This window comes from Littorina saxatilis, linkage group LG8 (assembly GCF_037325665.1).
Source record: "Littorina saxatilis isolate snail1 linkage group LG8, US_GU_Lsax_2.0, whole genome shotgun sequence".
NCBI lineage: Eukaryota > Metazoa > Mollusca > Gastropoda > Littorinimorpha > Littorinidae > Littorina > Littorina saxatilis.
This window is the reverse complement of record NC_090252.1, coordinates 17157428-17169927: the sequence shown is the minus strand read 5'-3', so window position 1 is coordinate 17169927 and position 12500 is coordinate 17157428. Positions and strand designations below refer to the sequence as shown.

General features: G+C 43.5%; 4 long non-coding RNA genes across 4 annotated transcripts in view; 1 reads left to right on the top strand and 3 right to left on the bottom strand.

Moving 5' to 3' along the window:
- The window catches only part of LOC138972957 (uncharacterized), a 7844-nt gene extending 7738 nt beyond the window's left edge, over nucleotides 1-106 (bottom strand). Inside the window, exon 1 of the long non-coding RNA XR_011457827.1 lies at nucleotides 1-106. This exon is cut by the window's left edge and continues 165 nt beyond it. This is a non-coding gene — a long non-coding RNA (uncharacterized lncRNA).
- The window catches only part of LOC138972959 (uncharacterized), a 281386-nt gene that overhangs the window by 240490 nt on the left and 28396 nt on the right, over nucleotides 1-12500 (top strand). The window lies entirely within an intron of this gene.
- On the bottom strand, nucleotides 1834-7299 carry LOC138972956 (uncharacterized). The gene is made up of 2 exons (XR_011457826.1): nucleotides 7050-7299; nucleotides 1834-4510 (listed from the first exon to the last, which is right to left on the bottom strand). It is a non-coding gene; the product is annotated as an uncharacterized lncRNA (long non-coding RNA).
- The window catches only part of LOC138972958 (uncharacterized), a 5038-nt gene continuing 1614 nt past the window's right edge, over nucleotides 9077-12500 (bottom strand). Inside the window, exon 2 of the long non-coding RNA XR_011457828.1 lies at nucleotides 9077-11472. This is a non-coding gene — a long non-coding RNA (uncharacterized lncRNA). The remainder of the gene's footprint in view (nucleotides 11473-12500) is intronic.

Sequence of the window (12500 nt, the reverse complement as noted above, 5' to 3'; positions counted from 1 at the left end):
CAGTGGAAAAAGTAACTCGCAGTAGCCGTATTGCGCGTTACGTTTAGTTGCGAGTACGGTCCTTATTCCGGGCGCATTTTCACGCTTTGAGACTGTTGCTGACGAAAAAAAGCCCGGCTCTGATAGGTTGATAGCTTTGTGGCCGCTATAAAACACACAGACGCGTGCGCACACGCACGCACGCACACACACACACACACACACACACACACACACACACACACAAGCATGACACGCACGTATATTACACGAACAAATAAACTGCTGTATTATGTAAAGAACTAAACTATATTATAATTGCACCCAGCAGATATCGTTATGATTTAGTGTGCATAGTTTGTGAATACATCTATGCTATGAGTTCGTGTGACCGCAAATATATGTCAATTTATGGGCCACAAACCTATATATTTGAAACAACGTTTAACGTATCGTCATAATGTTCTTTCAAAACCTATGTTTTTATCTTCTCAAAATGACGCTATCTTTGTTGTGAGAGTTGGGAAAGATGCACTTCATTTATGTTTCTATCAGTACATCATACGCGCATTGTATGACTGTTTGAAATATAAACTTTTCCAAAACGAAAAGTAACCGCTATCGTTTAATGCTATGTACATTCTGTTCCTGTGTTGGCATATTAATAATGATTGATACTTTGCATGGTAAGATGAACATAAACGCCGTCTATTGCGATGTTACTGCATTGATAACAATCTCTGAATGTTCTGTTGACATGTGTAATGCGTGAGAGGTCAGTATTACATTGTGTGCGGTCTTTCAAAGCTGTGACTGATGATGACGCTTGTTGATGCATGTCTAGTTATGCGTGATATGTGAATATTGCGTGTATCGATGTATTTTTGCTTGTTTGTTTGCTTAACGCCCCGCCGACCACGAAGGGCCAATCGATGTATTGCTCACTTGGCTTGACAAGTCTGCTGTGTTTCCTAGTGAATGTAGACGCACATGGTATCAGAATGGCCCAAATCGGCGCCACACAAACATCTTGATATGCACCAGACACGTGAAACCGCAACGCGAGTTTCACTTGCGAGACAAGAGGCCAGGCACCCATTCTGTTCGCAAACTGAATGTTGTCAGTTATCACATCCGTCAACAGTCAACTGCAACATATCGTGCATGCAGAACGAAATTGGCAACATGTGCGGGCCAAACAAAACCCTTCTGCATCGAACGCCTTCGGCTCAGGCTAGCAGACAAAGCACACTCGGTGTGTCATCTGCCAACTATCTCTGTGGGTTCACAGGGCTTACTCAAACGCACACAGGCTCTCACCAGCTGCACTGAAGGAGTTTCTGGAGTAAGAGTTGTAAGTATAGATATATCATTATCAGAAATACATTCTGTTTCTGTTCTTAAGTTCCTCAGTTGCTGTCGTGTAAGTTCTGTTCGGGATCATTTCAGTGTTGCAAGTCTATATAGCTTTTGACAGTGTTTTGCTTGCATTTCAAGTTGTGCGGCGCATCAGTGTGTGTGTGTGTGTGTGTGTGTGTGTGTGTGTGTGTGTGTGTGCGTGATATAGCAAGTTATCTAAGGAAACATCAAACACACCCACACACACGCATGCACACAAATACACACGGGAGCACACACACCAATGCGCGTACACACACACACACACACACACTCCGACAGTCACACACACACACACACACACACACACACACACACCGACAGTCACACACACACACACACACACAGACACACATCCACACAAACACACTCCGACACACATCCACACAAACACACTCCGACACACACACACACACACACACTCCGACTCCGACAGCCACACTCACACACATCGTGTTTTTTTATTTCAATGTGGCTTTTATTTCATTTCTAATAAACGAAAGGAAGTAAGCACGCTAAATGCATACAACGTGTTATACTAGAGTAAGTGAGAGTTATGCAGAACTAGTCTCCTGGCACCTGAGAGAATAGCAAGCATTGAAAGGAGCAGGCGACGTTCATCCTCTATGAAGGGTGGTCGCCGCAAGCTCATTATGTTCCTCATTCCCCATGGCAATCTAACTAACAATTACGTACACAGTCTTATCCTACATACGTGAGAGAGACACTCGTGAGATAATAATCGTTTAAATCACACGTGTGTATATCATGTAAATGAGGTCATGTCAAGCAAGTCTGGCAGGGACCTGTTTTTCCACTGCTTATGATGCCAAAGTCACCGAGACAAACGTCATTATAGAAACAAAAATTGCGCTCGCTAATTACCCTCGATGAATCTTTAGAACGAACACGTCACGCCACACTTTCAGAGTGACGTGTCTTAGCTTTGACGTAATAGATTGCTCGTGTAAATCTGGTACGACACAGCAAGCCATGTAGTATTCTCTATATATACAATAACCAGCTATGTCGCACGCTTTCCTTATTTGCCACTACTAAAGCAAACTGTGCAAGATTGTAAGTTACACGCTTTGGAGCATGGCAAGAACGGAGTCAAACTCGCAATCGTTCCCCCAAAAGTGCACACATTGCTTTCATTTCTCCAGCTTTAATCGGTTCTTCTCTTGAAAAAATCGACAACACCGAGAATACTGCAAACGACAATCCCACTCGACAGTACTGTTTTCATACGCGAGTTTAGCTGCTCTTGGAAATCGGCTCGCTCGTGGGGCCTGCCAGTCTGAATTCTGAAGGACAGGGCTGCGATAAAGACAAACAAACCGAAAAGAACAAACATTTTGCGCATTCAGACACAGAAAGTCGTCATATAGAGTAGATATCTCCACAATGGCTACTCCTGTGTTTAGTCTTGTCGAGCGTGAATACGCAAAACGTCGTTGTTATCTCTTCTGTTGAAGCTGTGAGACATAAATGCCATTCAGACTTGGTCGTGTGACAGAGTTTTCTTCCACACTCGATTAGCTGATGTCTAACTCAGCCTGACGGCTTCGTTAGACAATCAACGTAATCTCGTGTGGAAGAAAACGTCTGTCACACGACCAAGTCTGACTAGCAGGTATTGTATTCGTGACCGGACATAGATAGTCCTTAGATAGTTACAGAACGAACACACCCACATTGTGACAGGCTTGCCTCGAAAGTATCTGTGAGACGCTTAACCAAATGAGACAGAGCAACCTTTTTAAGATCAGATAAACAAAGGGAAGTAAGAACTCTAAATGCATACGACATACATACCCAATAGAGTCAGTGCGAGTTATGCAGAACAAGACCCATTTTATTTTATATTTTATATCAGAAAAACCAACAGGTACAAATCTGCAGTGCTAAAATCGGTTTAGTGTGGCCAAAACTCAGTGCAAAATCCCGTACTTTTGAGTCAATCCCCGAATTGGGATTTTTCCCGAAGGACTATAACAGTCAGAACATTTAAGGTACAAACTTGAAATTGTGTGAACTCATCATTCCAAATATTTCTCAAGCCAATGTACACTTAAATAATATGAAGTAAATCGCCGAAGGAGTTTAGGACTTATTAGCATTTTAATAGGTGAAGAATAGGTGGCTCTTGAATATTATCCTGTCTTAAAATGTATATCTTGGAAATAAACACAACATCTATTCTAAAGGCCTAGTCTCAAGATGATGACACACCATGTTTCAGATTAAAAAGGGGAAGTGGTACGAGCCTGCAATACTTAACATTGATATTGCATAACTTTGTACTGTTTAACTTGCTCTTCCCCGTCGTCTACCCTTGTCCTCCCCCTTCCCCTTGTTATTTAGTTTCTTCCCTCTTCTCTTGTTTGTTCATCACATTAAATGCGTGTCCCTAATAGGTACTATCTCCTGTGAGGACGTAACACCCGAATTGTCTCTTCTCTCGTGAATATCGAGGGACACACGAGCCCCTATTTGTCTGCATTCTCATTGTCCACGGTGTCAGCGTGGCGGAAGGCTTCAGAGGAATAGTCCCCAGCGCTGACAACTGCATCTGTCACTGCCTCCTTTGCATCGCCAGCCTTTTCTTGAACCTTAGTTGCGGCTGACGACATGGTATCCTTCGCGCTGTCATACGCTGACGACATTTTATCCTTCGCGCTGTCATACGCTGACGACATGCGGCCCTTTTCCTGGTCCTGTTCGGTAGCGGTTGACATCTCGATCAAGATTTCTGGCGTCAAGAGCTGCTGCGGTGTCCGACTGTTTGTGTTGCTGTGTCAGACTGTTTGTGCTGCTGTGTCCGACTGTTTGTGCTGCTGTGTCAGACTGTTTGTGTTGCTGTGTCAGACTGTTTGTGCTGCTGTGTCAGACTGTTTGTGCTGCTGTGTCCGACTGTTTGTGCTGCTGTGTCCGACTGTTTGTGCTGCTGTGTCCGACTGTTTGTGCTGCTGTGTCCGACTGTTTGTGTTGCTGTGTCAGACTGTTTGTGCTGCTGTGTCAGACTGTTTGTGCTGCTGTGTCAGACTGTTTGTGTTGCTGTGTCAGACTGTTTGTGCTGCTGTGTCAGACTGTTTGTGCTGCTGTCTTCTTCCGCCTTGTGTGAGTTATTCTGAAAGCACAATAAAGACCGACTTCAGCAAGATAATTAGTCAGAGATGTCCCCAACATAGCTCAAGTTCCCGCGCTTTAAAGGCACAGTGCAGCTCACAGCCTTCGTTTTGCGTTTTTGTTGCAGCTGAGTGCATTTAGAGTTCAAAAATCCTCCTATGGTAGTAAAACAAACCCAAAACTACCCAACGACGACATCTGTGAAGCTCGACAGTTTCTTCTTCACGCGAGTGCATAAATTAACCTAGTTATTACGTGGTGTTTGGTCGGAGTTCGATTCAACTGAGTGATTCCGGCCTCCATTTTGTTTTACACAAACTCATGATGACGTCTGACATAGTTTGCTAGTGACGTGTCTTTTTGTGCATGATGTGGTGATCTACCCGATCTAAATTTAGATCCAAAAATAGGTCAAGACCAGCGGGGTCCGAGTACGAAATTAATTCGTAAAAAAATCGCAGTTCTTGACTCTTTGGGTGCAAGTCAATGAAACTTGGTAGTTCTAACGGATATATGCCTGAGGCATGACTAAAAGCCACAGGGGCTCCGTGCACCTGGATTTGACAAGTTCAATATCTTTAAAAAAGTATTTAGTATTTCTTGTATCTACACCCCTTGTTGTGTAAAGGGTCGTGCATTTAACCCCATACCAGTCTTACAATAGTAACGGTATCTTTACGCTATGACACACACACTTTCCGCCTTGACAGAAAGAGAGCACTACAACTAGTGCCACCCTTGTCTGTATATATCCTTGAACGTACCTCCCCTTCCCCAAGGAGCTCGGGGCTGGCAACAACAACTGGTATAATATTGATTGTTTCGCCGGGGCTGAGCAAAGCACTGAGATGACACTTGTCGGAGCAAGGGGCGGGAACAGAGAGAGAGAGAGAGAGAGAGAGAGAGAGAGAGAGAGAGAGAGAGAGAGAGAGAGAGAGAGAGAGAGAGAGAGAGAGAGAGAGAGAGAGAGAGAGAAGAGAGAGAGAGAGAGAGAGAGATTGAGAGAGAGAGAGAGAGAGAGAGAGAGAGAGAGAGAGAGAGAGAGAGAGAGAGAGAGAGAGAGAGAGAGAGAGAGAGAGAGAGAGAGAGAGAGAGTAAATAAACCCATATAATCAAAAATGCCTGCATAATCAGTACAAAACACAAAGTTGAATAACGGTCAGTACCATTAGCAGAACATTACAACAAGCCCACTGTACCACGCCAGCTTTCGTTATTACGAATCCATAACTCACAAGCGAGAAAAACAAAACCGAGTAGTTTCTAAACACACGCTATTACAACCACAAATCATGTAAGAAGAAAACATACCCAACAAAACATATTGTCATCATTTTGACGAGTTTTCATTCACAAGCACCTGGGAAATAAATCTCATGTTCCCCAGGCAATCAATTCCCGGTTACCATAGTTGCAGGAAGCAGGTTATACATGGATAATCAAAAGCAAACCCAATAGCAACGCTAGGGGATTCTTTGGCTCTTTTCATTGGCGTTTCCCCAGACCTAAAAAGACCACACGACACTGCTTTGCAAAGTTCCAAAAACGAACTGGCAAACTGGCAAAAGTAAACACAAAACAAAACTACTTCATGAAAGGTCATAAATTCATCATAAATAAATGACACCTACCGATATGTTTTGTTTTCTTATAAAGTCATGGAGTGCGTGTATCTGTGTTTTGATACACAGACGTTCGGAGAAACACAAACGTCAAGTTCAAGTCAAACCAATTGACCCCTGACACACACACATTTTGACCCGTGCACAAGACGTTGTATCGATAAACGAAGCGCAAATAAGAAATAATGATAAAAGCAAAGAAAATGGCAACAAGACATGCAAACATCTAACAAAGCCGAGCAAGCAGAATGACAGGTCTAATGAAAAACAAAGAGGCACTGAGTCGGAAACAAGATCGCGATTCTTTCCTTCGCTGCACGACGCATCTTCTGTGACCTTTGACCCAACGTAGCTTCCACATTTGATCACTAAGCTTTAATATTTACAACAGAAAGCCGAGGGGGTGGAATACCGAGATGAACCTACATAACTGTGCATCCTCAAACCTGACATATTCATCCCAACAAGTTATGAACTCATTTACACAGAAAGTTGCTTTCACACGCCAGCTTTGATTGCCAGTGGTTATCAAAACGGAACTCGTGTGGTTATCAAAACGATACTCGTGTTTCAAAGCATGGCTCCCTGTGTTGATTGTGCACTTATTTTCTCACTACCAAAATGATGACAAAAACGATGTTTGGATGTTTGTTGTTAGACCAGCTTTTTTGTCGGTCCTCGGGGGGCATATCGACTTTTGCCTTAGTCAATAAATATGAAACAAAAGACGATATGCTCCCCCTCGGACCGACGCAAAAGCTGGTCTGTCAACAACCCATCAAACATCTTATAATACCAGTAGAAAACCGTTACTGACTATTAAAACGCTAAAGTTCAACATGACCAGTATGCAAACAGTACACAACAAGACGCAAACAGAAAGAACGCCCCAAGACGCGGGAAAGATAATGCTCTCACCTTTTAGTTCCAGAGAATGTGCCAGTCGACTGAATAGCTCTCCCTCTCTCTCTCTCACTTTATTTTATCCGTTCTTCAGCTCAACAACTCCCAGATCCTGGATGCACTGGGACAAAACGCGCATACGAGATAAATATTGCGTCCAAAAACCGGAGCAAAATCGATCAGTGGAAAAAGTAACTCGCAGTAGCCGTATTGCGCGTTACGTTTAGTTGCGAGTACGGTCCTTATTCCGGGCGCATTTTCACGCTTTGAGACTGTTGCTGACGAAAAAAAGCCCGGCTCTGATAGGTTGATAGCTTTGTGGCCGCTATAAAACACACAGACGCGTGCGCACACGCACGCACGCACACACACACACACACACACACACACACACACACACACACACACACACACACACACACAAGCATGACACGCACGTATATTACACGAACAAATACACTGCTGTATTATGTAAAGAACTAACATATATTATAATTGCACCCAGTAGATATCGTTATGATTTAGTGTGCATAGTTTGTGAATACATCTATGCTATGAGTTCGTGTGACCGCAAATTATATGTTAATTTATGGGCCACAAACCTACATATTTGAAACAACGTATAACGTACCGTCATAATGTTCTTTCAAAATCAATGGGTTTTTTCTCAAAATGACGCGATCTTTGTTGTGAGAGTTAGGAAGGATGCATTTCCTTTATTTTTCTATCAGTACATCATACGCGCATTGTATGACTGTTTGAAATATAAACTTTTCCAAAACGAAAAGTAACCGCTATCGTTTAATGCTATGTACATTCTGTTCCTGTGTTGGCATATTAATAATGATTGATACTTTGCATGGTAAGATGAACATAAACGCCGTCTATTGCGATGTTACTGCATTGATAACAATCTCTGAATGTTCTGTTGACATGTGTAATGCGTGAGAGGTCAGTATTACATTGTGTGCGGTCTTTCTTAGCTGTGACTGATGATGACGCTTGTTGATGCATGTCTAGTTATGCGTGATATGTGAATATTGCGTGTATCGATGTATTTTTGCTTGTTTGTTTGCTTAACGCCCCGCCGACCACGAAGGGCCAATCGATGTATTGCTCACTTGGCTTGACAAGTCTGCTGTGTTTCCTAGTGAATGTAGACGCACATGGTATCAGAATGGCCCAAATCGGCGCCACACAAACATCTTGATATGCACCAGACACGTGAAACCGCAACGCGAGTTTCACTTGCGAGACAAGAGGCCAGGCACCCATTCTGTTCGCAAACTGAATGTTGTCAGTTATCACATCCGTCAACAGTCAACTGCAACATATCGTGCATGCAGAACGAAATTGGCAACATGTGCGGGCCAAACAAAACCCTTCTGCATCGAACGCCTTCGGCTCAGGCTAGCAGACAAAGCACACTCGGTGTGTCATCTGCCAACTATCTCTGTGGGTTCACAGGGCTTACTCAAACGCACACAGGCTCTCACCAGCTGCACTGAAGGAGTTTCTGGAGTAAGAGTTGTAAGTATAGATATATCATTATCAGAAATACATTCTGTTTCTGTTTCTCAAGTTCCTCAGTTGCTGTCGTGTAAGTTCTGTTCGGGATCATTTCAGTGTTGCAAGTCTATATAGCTTTTGACAGTGTTTTGCTTGCATTTCAAGTTGTGCGGCGTATCAGTGTGTGTGTGTGTGTGTGTGTGTGTGTGTGTGTGTGTGTGTGTGTGTGCGTGATATAGCAAGTTATCTAAGGAAACATCAAACACACCCACACACACGCATGCACACAAATACACACGGGAGCACACACACCAAAGCGCGTACACACACACACACACACACACACACACACACTCCGACAGTCACACACACACACACACACACACACACACACACACACACACACACACACACACACACACACACACACACACACATCCACACAAACACACTCCGACACACACACACACACACACACACACACACACACACACACACTCCGACTCCGACAGCCACACTCACACACATCGTGCTTTTTTATTTCAATGTGGCTTTTATTTCATTTCTAATAAACGAAGGGAAGTAAGCACGCTAAATGCATACAACGTGTTATACTAGAGTAAGTGAGAGTTATGCAGAACTAGTCTCCTGGCACCTGAGAGAATAGCAAGCATTGAAAGGAGCAGGCGACGTTCATCCTCTAGGAAGGGTGGTCGCCGCAAGCTCATTATGTTCCTCATTCCCCATGGCAATCTAACTAACACTTACGTACACAGTCTTATCCTACATACGTGAGAGAGACACCAGTGAGATAATAATCGTTCAAATCACACGTGTGTATATCATGTAAATGAGGTCATGTCAAGCAAGTCTGGCAGGGACCTGTTTTTCCACTGCTTATGATGCCAAAGTCACCGAGACAAACGTCATTATAGAAACAAAAATTGCGCTCGCTAATTACCCTCGATGAATCTTTAGAACGAACACGTCACGCCACACTTTCAGAGTGACGTGTCTTAGCTTTGACGTAATAGATTGCTCGTGTAAATCTGGTACGACACAGCAAGCCATGTAGTATTCTCTATATATACAATAACCAGCTATGTCGCACGCTTTCCTTATTTGCCACTACTAAAGCAAACTGTGCAAGATTGTAAGTTACACGCTTTGGAGCATGGCAAGAACGGAGTCAAACTCGCAATCGTTCCCCCAAAAGTGCACACATTGCTTTCATTTCTCCAGCTTTAATCGGTTCTTCTCTTCAACAAATCGACAACACCGAGAATACTGCAAACGACAATCCCACTCGACAGTACTGTTTTCATACGCGAGTTTAGCTGCTCTTGGAAATCGGCTCGCTCGTGGGGCCTGCCAGTCTGAATTCTGAAGGACAGGGCTGCGATAAAGACAAACAAACCGAAAAGAACAAACATTTTGCGCATTCAGACACAGAAAGTCGTCATATAGAGTAGATATCTCCACAATGGCTACTCCTGTGTTTAGTCTTGTCGAGCGTGAATACGCAAAACGTCGTTGTTATCTCTTCTGTTGAAGCTGTGAGACATAAATGCCATTCAGACTTGGTCGTGTGACAGAGTTTTCTTCCACACTCGATTAGCTGATGTCTAACTCAGCCTGACGGCTTCGTTAGACAATCAACGTAATCTCGTGTGGAAGAAAACGTCTGTCACACGACCAAGTCTGACTAGCAGGTATTGTATTCGTGACCGGACATAGATAGTCCTTAGATAGTTACAGAACGAACACACCCACATAATCACATTGTGACAGGCTTGCCTCGAAAGTATCTGTGAGACGCTTAACCAAATGAGACAGAGCAACCTTTTAAGATCAGATAAACAAAGGGAAGTAAGAACTCTAAATGCATACGACATACATACCCAATAGAGTCAGTGCGAGTTATGCAGAACAAGACCCATTTTATTTTATATTTTATATCAGAAAAACCAACAGGTACAAATCTGCAGTGCTAAAATCGGTTTAGTGTGGCCAAAACTCAGTGCAAAATCCCGTACTTTTGAGTCAATCCCCGAATTGGGATTTTTCCCGAAGGACTATAACAGTCAGAACATTTAAGGTACAAACTTGAAATTGTGTGAACTCATCATTCCAAATATTTCTCAAGCCAATGTACACTTAAATAATATGAAGTAAATCGCCGAAGGAGTTTAGGACTTATTAGCATTTTAATAGGTGAAGAATAGGTGGCTCTTGAATATTATCCTGTCTTAAAATGTATATCTTGGAAATAAACACAACATCTATTCTAAAGGCCTAGTCTCAAGATGATGACACACCATGTTTCAGATTAAAAAGGGGAAGTGGTACGAGCCTGCAATACTTAACATTGATATTGCATAACTTTGTACTTTTTAACTTGCTCTTCCCCGTCGTCTACCCTTGTCCTCCCCCTCCCCCTTTTTATTTAGTTTCTTCCCTCTTCTCTTGTCTGTTCATCACATTAAATGCGTGTCCCTAATAGGTACTAATTCCTGTGAGGACGTAACACCCGAAGTGTCTCTTCTCTCGTGAATATCGAGGGACACACGAGCCCCTATTTGTCTGCATTCTTTTTGTCCACGGTGTCAGCGGCGTGGCGGAAGGCTTCAGAGGAATAGTCCCCAGCGCTGACAACTGCATCTGTCCCTGCCTCCTTTGCATCGCCAGCCTTTTCTTGAACCTTAGTTGCGGCTGACGACATGGTGTCCTTCGTGCTGTCATACGCTGACGACATTTTATCCTTCGCGCTGTCATACGCTGACGACATGCGGCCCTTTTCCTGGTCCTGTTCGGTAGCGGTTGACATCTCAAGATTTCTGGCGTCAAGAGCTGCTGCTGTGTCCGACTGTTTGTGCTGCTGTGTCCGACTGTTTGTGCTGCTGTCTTCTTCCGCCTTGTGTGAGTTATTCTGAAAGCACAATAAAGACCGACTTCAGCAAGATAATTTAAATTAGTCAGATATGTCCCCAACATAGCTCAAGTTCCCGCGCTTTAAAGGCACAGTGCAGCTTACAGCCTTCGTTTTGCGTTTTTGTTGCAGCTGAGTGCATTTAGAGTTCAAAAATCCTCCTATGGTAGTAAAAAAAACCAAAACTACCCAACGACGACATCTGTGAAGCTCGACAGTTTCTTCTTCACGCGAGTGCATAAATTAACCTAGTTATTACGTGGTGTTTGGTCGGAGTTCGATTCAACTGAGTGATTCCGGCCTCCATTTTGTTTTACACAAACTCATGATGACGTCTGACATAGTTTGCTAGTGACGTGTCTTTTTGTGCATGATGTGGTGATCTACCCGATCTAAATTTAGATCCAAAAATAGGTCAAGACCAGCCGGGTCCGAGTACGAAATTAATTCGTAACAAAATCGCAGTTCTTGACTCTTTGGGTGCAAGTCAATGAAACTTGGTAGTTCTAACGGATATATGCCTGAGGCATGACTAAAAACCACAGGGGCTCCGTGCACCTGGATTTGACAAGTTCAATATCTTTATAATAGTACGTACTTCTTGTATCTACACCCCTTGTTGTGTAAAAGGTCGTGCATTTAACCCCATACCAGTCTTACAGTAGTAACGGTGTCTTTACGCTATGACACACACACTTTCCGCCTTGACAGAAAGAGAGCACTACAACTAGTGCCACCCTTGTCTGTATATAACCATAAACGTACCTCCCCTTCCCCAAGGAGCTCGGGGCTGGAAACAACAACTGGTATAATATTGATTGTTTCGCCGGGGCTGAGGGAAGCACTGAGACGACACTTATCGGAGCAAGGGGCGGGAACAAAGAGAGAGAGAGAGAGAGAGAGAGAGAGAGAGAGAGAGAGAGAGAGAGAGAGAGAGAGAGAGAGAGAGAGATAGAGGGGGAGAGGGAGAGAGAGAAGAGAGAGAGAAGAGAGAGAGAGAGAGAGAGAGAGAGAGAGAGAGAGAGAGA